This window comes from Zingiber officinale, chromosome 4B, assembly GCF_018446385.1.
Source record: "Zingiber officinale cultivar Zhangliang chromosome 4B, Zo_v1.1, whole genome shotgun sequence".
Lineage (NCBI taxonomy): Eukaryota > Viridiplantae > Streptophyta > Magnoliopsida > Zingiberales > Zingiberaceae > Zingiber > Zingiber officinale.
The window spans coordinates 42,824,293-42,836,358 of record NC_055993.1 but is presented as its reverse complement, the minus strand read 5'-3'; positions in this window follow the sequence as shown (position 1 = coordinate 42,836,358).

Sequence of the window (12,066 nt, the reverse complement as noted above, 5' to 3'; positions counted from 1 at the left end):
CAGTTTTTAGTATCAGCTTAGTTCTTCATTGATACCATGTGATTGATATCATGTTCAACTTTAGATATGCCATGATTGTATGCTTATATGCCATGCCATGTTTAGTTTATTCAATATACTTAGCATATCCTTTCAAACAACATGATTTAAAATCATATTTGCATCGTATGCATGTTTTAGTGAGGTAGATGGTTTCTTACTAAGCTTTTTAGCTTACAGATACTATTTTCCTTATACTGCAGATACAGGTAAAAGGAAAATGGACTAGCAGTGGAGGCTAGAGGTCAATGCAGATCAAGATGTATGTGGAAGGAACTGGAATAAAGATCCTAGGGATCTAGTTTTATTTTATTATGCATTAGAACGTGTTCAGTATGCATTAGTACTTATAGCAAGCGTTACCTTATGTTTCTGTTAGTTAGCAAGAGAACAGTTTAAAACCTTGTTAGTTTTGGTTTCCATATGTTTACATGCCATGAATTAGTATTCTATGCCTTAATCATGTTTAGTATGTTAGCCATTACCTAGTAGAATGTTTCTCTTAGCTTTCATAGTGTTGTGTAATGGCTTTGGCACGCATTGTTGGGTTTTTCGGACCGCGAAAACCGCTTTTCGCGTCGCGGAAACCCCGAATCACCCAAAGCCGTAGGATCCGTACAAAGAAAAATTTCGAAAAACACGAGTACGAGTTATAAACTACGATCTACAGTAGATCTACAAATAAAATATTTTACCTTCGATGCGTGCCCTCGCAAAATCCCGCTTGTCCAAGGTACGTGTCGGATCTCCAAAGTATCAAGATAGATACTTCTCTAGTGATATCCACACAAACAAGGAGTACTCTCTAGCACTCAAGGATGGAGAAGAAAGACCCCAAGTGTGCTAGCACTCTCTCTAGGGCTCTCGGATGGGAATGGAAGAAGAAAGGAAAGCAAAGAAGAGAATACAATACACTCCTCTAAAATTATTACCTTTCTTCTTGGACTTCTTGGATTAACTCACCCAACCACCTTCTCCTCTACATGGAAGTCACGGCAACATCTAGCCAAGAGAGGGGAGAAGCAAGGAAGAAGATCATAGAATGAATGCACACATAACTCCACAAAATCAAAATCCTCCTACCATTAGTGTGGCCGGCCACACAATGTAACCCCCTTCATTAATGTGGCCGGCCACATTAAAACCAAGGGAAGAGTGTAACCCCCCATGAGGTGGCATACCTCATGAGGTGGAGGTGATGTGGCAAGGATGAGTCATCCTTATGATGTGGCAATACATCAAGTCAAACTTGTTGTTTCAAATTCCATTTGGTCAATTCAAAATTGACCAATTTCTTCCTTGTTGAGTTAAATCCAACCTTTGATTCAAGTCAATTTCAATTTAATGAATCTCAATTCATTAATATAAATTGACTCAATGAATCAAATTTAAATTAGACTCATTCAACAATTGAATCTAATTGAGTCTAACTCAATAAGTCTAATTCGAATCCAATCTTTGGTGCATCATATGAACCTAATCCAATTGGTTCATCATATGAACCTAATCTCCATCCACTTGTTCTTTGTGTGTGACCCAATAGGCTCTTGTAACGTTGGCAATGTTTCTAAACTCTTTTAGAAACATAAGCAATGAGCGGCATCTAGCAATACATCATTGCTACCCAAGTTACAAGAATGTTGAGATCCAACATCACCTTGTGACTATTAATTGTGACTTCTCACAATATATGACAAGTGTCCTTCTATCCTAGACATCTAGATTGATCAATGTGAGGCATAGACCGTGTCATCCTCTAACCAATCTAAATCTTGAACTCCAAGTAGACTCACTCAATCAAATGAGCTCAATATCTCATATTGACTCATTTGGGTATGGCCATACACTTCGTGGTCTTACTCTATCAATAATATCGATGTCACTCCCGTCATATAGGAGGGATAGATCCCATCTACATCACTCACATCCCTCTGCATAATTCTTTACATACCCAGTAATCGCCTTTATAGTCCACCCAGTTACGGGTGACGTTTGACGAAACCAAAGTACATAACTCCTTATGTAGGGATCCATGGTGACTTCAGGTCTAAGGACTAATAGTCATACTAATAGCCACATGAGAAAGTATATGATACTCATATAACGATCCATGATACTTTCTCATGGCGGGTCATTCAGTATACATTCTCTAATGCATACCCATGTGTCAGCTTGATATCTCTATTGTTAGTTAGAGCCCTAGAGCCAATCATTTGATGATTGTATGGACTCATGTATATCATATTCTTATATTAATAAAGGCAATAGTTTGGTTATTATGCTTATTTATTTTAGTGCCAAATAAACTAAGTATAGTAACGTCCTTGAGTAGAGCGTTCTTACCTATATCAATCGATTGGTTGAATCGATAGTGAGATGATACAGAGAACACTACTCTTAATCATTCCTAGTCGAGTATTAACATTCAGGGATGATGTTATTGCAATAAGACTAGCATGTAGGTCAACTCGATGACTTGATCTCACAAGTCATGGATATGGAGATATCAAGTTGACACATGGGTATATATTGGAGAATGTATACTGAATGACCCGCCATTAGAAAGTATCATGGATCGTTATATGAGTGTCATATACTTTCTCATGTGGCTATTAGTATGACTATTAGTCCTTAGACCTGAAGTCACCATGAATCCCTACATAAGGAGTTATGTACTTTGGTTTCGTCAAACGTCACCCGTAACTGGGTGGACTATAAAGGCGATTACTGGGTATATAACGAATTATGCAGAGGGATGTGAGTGATGTAGATGGGATCTATCCCTCCCATATGACGGGAGCGACATCGCTATTCTTGATAGAGTGAGACCACTAAGTGCATGGCCATGCCCAAATGAGTCAACATTAGATGTTGAGCTTATTTGATCGAGTGCGTCTACTTGGAGTTCAAGATTTAGATTGATTAGAGGATGACATGGTCTATGCCTCACATTGATCAATCTAGATGTCTAGGATAGAAGGACAATGTCACATATTGTGAGGAGTCACAATTAGTAGTCACAAGGTGATGTTGGATCTCAACATTTCTTGTAACTTGGGTAGCAATGATGTATTGCTAGATGCCGCTCATTGCTTATGTTTCTAAAAGAGTTTAGAAACATTGCCAACGTTATAAGAACCTATTGGGTCACACACAAAGAACATGTGGATGGAGATTAGGTTCATATGATGAACCAATAGCATTAGGTTCATATGATGAACCAAAGATTGGATTCGAATTAGACTTATTGAGTTAGACTCAATTAGATTCAATTGTTGAATGAGTCTAATTTACATTTGATTCATTGAGTCAATTTATATTAATGAATTGAGATTCATTAAATTAAAATTGACTTGAATCAAAGCTTGGATTTAACTCAACAAGGAAGAGATTGGGTCAAGTTTGATTTGACCAAATTGGAAGTTGAAACATCAAGTTTGACTTGATGCATTGCCACATCATGTAGGTTGACTCATCCTACATGGCATGACACATAGTTGCCACATCACCTCCACCTCATGAGGTGTGCCACCTCATTGGAGGTTACACTCTCCTTTCTTTAATGTGGCCGGCCACATTAATGAGAGGAGTTATGTGGCCGGCCACACTTAATGGTGTGGAGTTTTTTCATTTGTGTGTATTGATGTGGTTTTATTGTATCATCTTCCTTCTTGCTTTTGGCTCTCCATGGCTGATGGTTGCCGTGCACTTCATTGGGAGGAGAGGTGTGAGTTAAGTCCAAGACAATAAGAGAGTGTGAAGGTCACAAAGGAGAAGACTACTAGAGGAGTGGTGAGATTCTTCTTGTTTTCTCTTCTTTTCTCTTCTTTCCAATCCCATCCGAGAGCATCTAGAGAGTGCTAGCACACTTGTGGTGCTCTCTCTTCCATCCTTGAGAGTTAGAGAACCCTCCTTGTTCGTGTGGATACCGAGAGAGGATTGTCTACGTTGACAATCTTGAGATCCGACGATTTTGGACCTTGCGGGATTGCGAAAGGCACGCTACAAGGGTAAATACTTTTTCTCGTAGATCTAAGTAGTAGATCGGTTTTTGAACTCGTACAAGAAATAGTTTTTCGAATTTTGTATACGAATCTTTGCACGGATCTACGGCTTTGGGTCCTTCGGGGTTTCCGCGACGCGAAAAAGCCAACAGTGGTATCAGAGCCACGTGCAAAGACTTGTACGAGTTAGTTTTTGGTTTTTGGAAAGCAAAAACCTTCTGTGATTTTCTGTAAAAATTTAATTTTTATGTTTTTATGGGTAATTTTTCCTTATAGGCGAAGCACAAGTGTCTTGGCACTTGTAGGCTTCGACTATCGGGAAGAATTTTCCCAAACGGCTTCGTTTCGACCCAAAATCTTTTGGGACAGCGGACTCGGGTGCCTTTAGATCGCAACGGAGCAACTCATGATGGTTAGATTGTGGGTAGGGGTGCTGCCCCTAACCCCGCAAGGGGATTTGCTCCGCGATCGCACCCGAAATCGCTAAAAACGAACCCGTCGGGAAGATTTTTCCGAAACGGTAATGTCTCGGCCCAAATCGTTTTGGGACAGCGGGTTTGGGCGCTGTTGGATCGCAATGGGACCCTCGCGATGGTTAGATCGCGGGTAGGGGCGCTGCCCCTGGCCCCGCAAAGGGATCCGTTCCGCGATTGCGCCCGAAACCGCTAACCGGGACCGCCGGGAAATTTTACTTTTAAAATTGTAAAAAAAATTATTTTTAAAATTACAGAAAATAAGAAAATATATAATTTTGAATTATATATTAATTTTGTGATAGTCATGGCCCAAAACCCAATATGATTGGTTGTGTTGTAATTCATAATACGGCCTGCGTGCCGTGATGTGTTTTCGCGTGTTGTATTTATTTTATTATTCGCGACCTGCGCGTTGTGCCTCGTCTTTTATTCTTGTTGTAAATTAGATTTAGACTCGAATGTAACTCGAGTTTCAAATTGTAATGTACAAATTGGAGCGGTGGAGGGTCCACACGAGACGGAGTTCCGAGGCGGGCACGAGCAACACAAGGTGGTCAAAGGGAGGAGGTTGGAGAAGCTGTTGACCCTAGGTTGACCATTCGATCTTCTCATTGGCTTGAGAAGATCGTAGTAGGGCCATGACTAAATCACAAATAGATTAATTAATTAATTATTATGTATCTGATGCATGTTTAATAGTTAATTAATTAATTAGTGCCTTAACGATTAGATTAGATCTAAGTCATGCACATGATGCACCCTTGCGATTAGATTAGATCTAAGTCGTGCACAAGATGCATCCTTCTCGATTAGATTAGATCTAGATCGAACCAACTCTAAATGCCTAACCGTGCCGTGATACCTATCACTACCTCGATCACATGTATTGTTGAATTTGCCAAAGTAGAGCAATACATATTATCTTGGTAGGGTACAGAGGGACAATCTTGGTCCCGCCTATCAACGCATGGGTGAATACAAACTCAATTAGATTGAGTATTCCTAGTTACTCGGTTGGATCGAGTCAACTATAGGCATTATTCCAACGGTTGGAAAAGATAGGTCAAAATCACATCTATATTATCTCTCGGGCGTATTAGCCAAAGCTAACTCGAGTTTAATATAAATGCGGATATTGATTCTATAAACAAGAGTTGCATAGAGATGTAATTGGTAATCGTTACCTACCGATCATACTAAGCCTTGGGCGTATTAGCCAAAGCTAACTCAAGGGTTAGTATGATGTGGATCTTGTCCCACAAGAATTATAGAATTCAGTGGGAGCATCATTTAATTAAAGGCCTAATTAAATGATTTTTAAAGAATATGATTTTCTGAAAATTTTTCTCTTGTAGATAACCATGACGTCAAATACGAACACTTTCTCCCTGCGATCTGTCCTTGAGAAGGACAAGCTCAACAGAGCAAATTTCCTGGACTGGTACAGGAACTTGAGAATAGTTCTCACCCAGGAGCGTAAGCTGTACGTTCTAGAGCAGCCCATTCCTGAGGCTCCTCCTGCCAATGCCCCGCGAGCCGACAAAGATGCTTATAAGAAGCATCAAGACGACGCATTAGATGTGTCCTGTCTAATGCTCGCGACCATGAACTCAGAGCTTCAGAAGCAACATGAGTTGATGGGCGCTTACGATATGGTTGAGCATCTTCGCCAACTATATCAGGGACAAGCGAGGCATGAGAGATTTGAGATCTCGAAGGCACTGTTTCAGTGCAAGATGTCAGACGGGGCTCCTGTAGGTCCTTATGTATTCAAGATGATTGGGTACATAGAGAACCTACAAAGACTGGGGTTCCCACTTGGCCAAGAGCTGGCCACTGACTTGATCTTGCAGTCCTTGCCAGATAGCTATAGTCAATTCGTTCTGAACTATAACATGAACGAGATTGACAAGCCACTGCCCGAGCTACTTAGTATGTTACGAACTGCTGAGATTAACCTTAAGAAGGTTAATCCCATTTTGATGGTTCAGAAGCACAAGGGCAAGGGCAAGCCCAAAGGTAAGGGAAAGTCCCAAACCAAGGGCAAAGGCAAGGCACTAAAGCCTGAAGGAGGGGTCGCCAAGGATGCTACCTGCTTCACACTGGAAGAGGAACTGCAAGGTATACTTGGAGGATCTTAAGAAGAAGCGAAGTGACACTTCCACTTCAGGTATATATGTTATAGAAGTCAATCTATCTATTTCTACATCTTGGATATTAGATACTGGATGTGCTTCTCACATTTGTATTGATGTGCGGGCGCTGAGAAATAGCAGAGCATTGACAAAGGGCGAGGTGGACCTACGAGAAGGCAATGGAGCACGGGTTGCTGCTGTTGCTGTAGGGATTTACTTTCTATCTCTGCCCTCTGGGCTTGTACTAGAGTTAGTCGATTGTTGTTATGTGCCTGCTCTTACTAAGAACATAGTTTCAGTTTCTTGTTTAGACAAGAAAGGATACTCTTTTATAATAAAAGACAAATGTTGTTCTGTTTATTTGAAAGATATGTTCTAGTGCACCACTAATAAACGGACTCTATATTCTAGACCTTGAGAGCCCTATCTATAACATTAGTACCAATTGGTTCAAGTCAAATGACATGAACCAAACATACCTCTGGCACTGTCGCTTAGGTCATATAAATGACAAGCGCTTATCCCAGCTCCATAAGGATGGTATGCTGGACTCATTTGATTTAGAATCATATGAGATATGCGAGTCATGCCTACGAGGCAAGATGACCAAGACCCCCTTTAGTGGGCATAACGAGAGAGCAACTGATTTGTTAGGACTCATACATAGTGATGTATGTGGCCCTTTCAATGTCGCTGCTAGAGGCGGTTATAGATACTTCATCACATTTACTGATGACTTCAGTAGATACGGTTATGTGTACCTGATGACACATAAATCTGAATCCTTTGAAAAGTTCAAGGAATTCAAGAATGAAGTACAGAACAAGAGTATTAAAATACTTCGATCAGATCGAGGTGGTGAATACTTAAGCCATGAGTTTCGTGACTATCTAGCTGAGTGTGGGATCCTATCCCAACTCACTCCTCCTGGAACACCACAGTGGAATAGTGTATCCGAAAGGAGGAATTGCACCCTATTAGATATGGTACGATCTATGATGAGTCACACAGATCTTCCAACATATCTCTGGGGTTATGCTCTAGACACGGCAGCTTTCATTCTCAACCGAGTTCCATCCAAGGCCATGATAAAGACACCATATAGGATATGGACTGGGAGAGATGCCCAGGTGTCTTTCATGAGGATTTGGGGCTGTGAGGCTTACGTACGACGTCAAGTCTCAGACAAATTAGGACCCAAATCTGACAAGTGCTATTTCATCAGATATCCCAAGGAAACTAAGGGATATTACTTCTACATTCCCAGTCAGCACAAGGTAGTTGTGGCAAAGACTGGGGTCTTTCTAGAAAGGGACTTTGTTTCTAGAAAGACTAGTGGGAGCGCGTTCGATCTTGAAGAAGTTCAAGATGCGAACAATAGCACTGATGCCTCGATAGAAGTTGAACTGGAACCACAAAGTGTTGTGGATGATGTTGTTCCACAAGGAGTTGAGGAACAACAACCAGTTCAAGTAGACATACCTCTTCGCAGGTCTGATAGGGTACATCGTCAGCCTGAGAGATATTCATTTCTCGTGTCTGACCATGATGACGTTGTGCTCATAGAGGATGAGCCTAACACCTATCAGGAAGCTGTGATGAGACCAGATTCCGAGATATGGCGGATGGATGTCAAAAATCGTGTTTCTGAATGGAAACATACTCGAGGATGTGTACATGACACAACCTGAGGGTTTTTGTAGTTCCACAGCCATAGGATCTGTCATGTATGCCATGTTATGTACTCGACCTGATGTCTCGTATGCTATGAGCATGACGAGCAGATACCAGTCAGATCCAGGTGAAAGTCACTGGATAGCGGTCAAAAATATTCTTAAGTACTTGAGAAGGACTAAAGAATATTTCTTGATATATGGAGGCGATGATGAGCTAGCTGTAAAGAGTTACAGTGATACTAGCTTCCAGACCGACCAGGATGATTAAATCGTAGTCGAGGTTCATGTTTTGCTTGAATGGTAGTGCTATGAGCTGGCAGAGTTCACAGCAGTTCTACAACGTTTCCATCTCATTCGAGAGATTATCGATAGAGGAGATGTGAAGATTTGCAGAGTACTTACAGAGTCTAACATTGCAGATCCCTTGACCAAGGCTTTGGCACAGAGGAAACATGACGGTCACACTAGGTCTTTAGGCCTTAGAGGCCATACTGATTGGCACTAGTGCTAGTGGGAGATTGTTAGTTAGAGCCCTAGAGCCAATCATTTGATGATTGTATGGACTCATGTATATCATATTCTTATATTAATAAAGGCAATAGTTTGGTTATTATGCTTATTTGTTTTAGTGCCAAATAAACTAAGTATAGTAACGTCCTTGAGTAGAGCGTTCTTACCTATATCAATCGATTAGTTGAATCGATAGTGAGATGATACAGGGAACACTACTCTTAATCATTCCTAGTCGAGTATTAACATTCAGGGACGATGTTAATGCAATAAGACTAGCATGTAGGTCAACTCGATGACTTGATCTCACAAGTCATGGATATGGAGATATCAAGTTGACACATGAGTATATATTGGAGAATGTATACTGAATGACCCGCCATGAAAAAGTATCATGGATCGTTATATGAGTGTCATATACTTTCTCATGTGGCTATTAGTATGACTATTAGTCCTTAGACCTGAAGTCACCATGAATCCCTACATAAGGAGTTATGTACTTTGGTTTCGTCAAACGTCACCCGTAACTGGGTGGACTATAAAGGCGATTACTGGGTATATAACGAATTATGCAGAGGGATGTGAGTGATATAGATGGGATCTATCCCTCCCATATGACGGGAGCGACATCGCTATTCTTGATAGAGTGAGACCACTAAGTGCATGGACATGCCCAAATGAGTCAACATTAGATGTTGAGCTCATTTAATCGAGTGCGTCTACTTGGAGTTCAAGATTTAGATTGATTAAAGGATGACACGGTCTATGCTTCACATTGATCAATCTAGATGTCTAGGATAGAAGGACAATGTCACATATTGTGAGGAGTCACAATTAGTAGCCACAAGGTGATGTTGGATCTCAACATTTCTTGTAACTTTGGTAGCAATGATGTATTGTTAGATGCCGCTCATTGCTTATGTTTCTAAAAGAGTTTAGAAACATTGCCAACGTTACAAGAACCTATTGGGTCACACACAAAGAACATGTGGATGGAGATTAGGTTCATATGATGAACCAATAGGATTAGGTTCATATGATGAACCAAAGATTGGATTCGAATTAGACTTATTGAGTTAGACTCAATTAGATTCAATTGTTGAATGAGTCTAATTTACATTTGATTCATTGAGTCAATTTATATTAATGAATTGAGATTCATTAAATTAAAATTGACTTGAATCAAAGCTTGGATTTAACTCAACAAGGAAGAGATTGGGTCAAGTTTGACTTGACCAAATTGGAAGTTGAAACATCAAGTTTGACTTGATGCATTGCCACATCATGTAGGTTGACTCATCCTACATGGCATGACACATAGTTGCCACATCACCTCCACCTCATGAGGTGTGCCACCTCATTGGAGGTTACACTCTCCTTTCTTTAATGTGGTCGGCCACATTAATGAGAGAAGTTATGTGGCCGGCCACACTTAATGGTGTGGAGTTTTTTCATTTGTGTGTATTGATGTGGTTTTATTGTATCATCTTCCTTCTTGCTTTTGGCTCTCCATGGCTGATGGTTGCCGTGCACTTCATTGGGAGGAGAGGTGTGAGTTAAGTCCAAGACAATAAGAGAGTGTGAAGGTCACAAAGGAGAAGACTACTAGAGGAGTGGTGAGATTCTTCTTGTTTTCTCTTCTTTTCTCTTCTTTCCAATCCCATCCGAGAGCATCTAGAGAGTGCTAGCACACTTGTGGTGCTCTCTCTTCCATCCTTGAGAGTTAGAGAACCCTCCTTGTTCGTGTGGATACCGAGAGAGGATTGTCTACGTTGACAATCTTGAGATCCGACGATTTTGGACCTTGCGGGATTGCGAAAGGCACGCTACAAGGGTAAACACTTTTTCTCGTAGATCTAAGTAGTAGATCAGTTTTTGAACTCGTACAAGAAATAGTTTTCGAATTTTGTATACGAATCTTTGCACGGATCTACGGCTTTGGGTCCTTCGGGGTTTCCGCGACGTGAAAAAGCGGTTTTCGCGGCCCGAAGAACCCAACATCTATATCCATGACTTGTGAGATCAAGTCATCGAGCTGACCTACATGCTAGTCTTATTGTATTAACATTGTCCTTGAATGTTAATACTCGACTATGAATGATTTAGAGAGTGTTCCCTATATCATCTCACTATCGATTCAACTAATCGATTGATATAGGTATGAACCTTCTACTCAAGGACGCTATTATACTTAGTCTATTTGGCACTAATATAAATAAGTATAATAACCAAACAAATGCCTTTATTAATATACAAGAATATGATATACATGAGTCCATACAATCATCAACTGATTGGCTCTAGGGCTCTAACTAACAATCTCCCACTAGCACTAGTGCCAATCAGTATAGGCTCTAAGGCCTAAAGACCTAGTGTGACCATCATGCTTCCTCTGTGCCAAAGCCTTGCTCAAGGGATCTGCGATGTTAGCCTCTGTAGGTACTCTGCAAATCTTCACATCTCCTCTATCGATAATCTCTCGAATGAGATGGAAGCTCCGTAGTATATGCTTGGTCCGCTGGTGTGAGCGAGGTTCCTTCGCCTGTGCTATAGCTCTATTGTTGTCACAATAGAGCTCAACTGGGTCAGCGATGCTAGGAACCACCCCAAGTTCAGTAATGAACTTGCGGATCCAAACTGCCTCCTTTGCTGCCTCTGATGCAGCAATATACTCGGCTTCTGTTGTAGAATCAGCTACTATATCCTGCTTCGAACTCTTCCAGCTGACAGCACCACCATTAATGCAAAATATGAACCCTGACTGCGATCGGTAATCATCCTGATCGGTCTGAAAGCTGGCATCACTGTAACCCTTTACAGTTAGCTCATCATTGCCTCCATATATCAAGAAATATTTTTTAGTCCTTCGTAAGTACTTAAGAATATTCTTGACCGCTATCCTGTGACTTTCACCTGGATCTGACTGGTATCTGCTCGTCATGCTCAAAGCATACGAGACATCAGGTCGAGTACACAGCATGGCGTACATGATCGATCCTATGGCTGAGGCATAAGGGATCTGATCCATGCAGTCTCTCTCCTCTCTAGAAGAGGTACCTTGAGTCTTCGAAAGACTCACGTCATGTGACATCGGCAGAAATCCCTTCTTGGAGTTCTGCATGGCAAACCGAAGGAGTACCTTGTCAATATATGTACTCTGACTTAGGCCAAGCAATCTCTTAGATCTATCTCTATAGATATGTATCCCTAGAATGCGGGATGCCTC